Source organism: Castor canadensis, chromosome 15 (assembly GCF_047511655.1).
Source record: "Castor canadensis chromosome 15, mCasCan1.hap1v2, whole genome shotgun sequence".
In the NCBI taxonomy this organism is placed as follows: Eukaryota; Metazoa; Chordata; class Mammalia; order Rodentia; family Castoridae; genus Castor; species Castor canadensis.
Genome location: NC_133400.1, coordinates 30,618,340 through 30,619,802, shown reverse-complemented (window position 1 = coordinate 30,619,802; position 1,463 = coordinate 30,618,340).

Genomic DNA, 1,463 nt, shown 5'->3' with positions numbered 1-1,463 from the left:
AGCTCTTAGTGAGAGCCAATTATTTTAGTAAAGGTGGTTTTTTTTTCAGGGCAGGAGATTGAATTCAGGACCTTGTGCATACCAGGCAAGTGCTCTATCACTTGAGCTTCACTTCCAGCCCTTTTAAAAAAATTTAATCTAATTTATTTTATTATTATTATTATTTTGGCAGTACTGGGATTTGAACTCAGGACTCACTCTTGCTAGGCAAGTGTTCTACTGCTTGAACCATGCCTCCAGCCCTTTTTGCTCTGGTTATTTTGAGAGTAGGGTCTGCTTTTTTCCTAGGCTGGCCCAGACTGCCTGCAATCCTATTTTATACTTCCCACCATAGCTGGGATGACAGGCGTGTGCCATGATATAAGCTTTTATCTGTTGAGATGGGGCTCTCACCAATTTTTGCCCAGGCTTGCCTGGAACTGAAATCCTCCTGCCTCCACGTGGTGAGTAGCTGGGTTAGTAAGAATTTACATATATGGTCTCATTCCCATTTTGCAGATGAACAAACTAAGACTTTACTGAAAGATTTACTTGCCTGAGAAGATATCAAGGTAGAAGAGCCTGGGGTTGTCTAACTGTCCTTCTGTGCCTATGTGGAGCCAGGAGAAGAGCTGCTGGATGTTCTTTTCCTCTTTGGGCATCAGCTGTTTTTCCAGCCATTTGTGGCTCAAATGTACACTGAGGAGAATAAGTGTACTATTCTACTGCTAGTTGGTAAGCTTGAAATGTTACCTGACTCTGCAGGCAAGAAATGATCCTCAATTTGGTGATATAAGTAGGGGATGCCAGGAATAGACATCTCACAAAACCCTGTCACAAAGTGCACTCTCTCCCTTCTTCCCCATCAAGCTCTTGTCCTCTCACCCTGGCCTGTGACATCAGCCTCTTAAAGATCTCTGTCTCCAGGCTCTCCCTCCCTCTTACCTACAAAATACTCCTGCTTTGTTAGCCAGGAGACAGTGGCACTATAAAGCACAAAAGTGACAAAGTTAAAGCTGTGCTTCAAAAAACTGAAGTCCTGCTGGATGTGGTGGTGTACACCTATAATCCCAGGTACTTAGGGTGAGGAAGCAGGAGGATGGTGTGTTTGAGTCCAGCCCGAGCAAAGTTAGTGAGACCCTGTCCTGAAAACAAGAGGACTGGAGTTGTGACTGAAGTGATACAGCAGTTACCTAGCATGAACAAGATGCTGGGTTCAATCCCCAGTACTACAGATAGATAGATAGATAGATAGATAGATAGATAGATAGATAGATAGATAGATAGATAGATAATTAAACAAAGCCTGAAGTTGCAACTCCTCTGCCTGTCACCTGAAGGCCTTCCCCAGACTGACCCCACTTTCTTATATAGCCTGTGTGCTAAGGCTCCTCGTGGTAGCTTGTGCTGTGGTCACACTTGTTGAACAGTCACTTTCTCCAGGCTGGTTCCTCTGATGTGGTGCCCTCTATCCTAGCCACCTG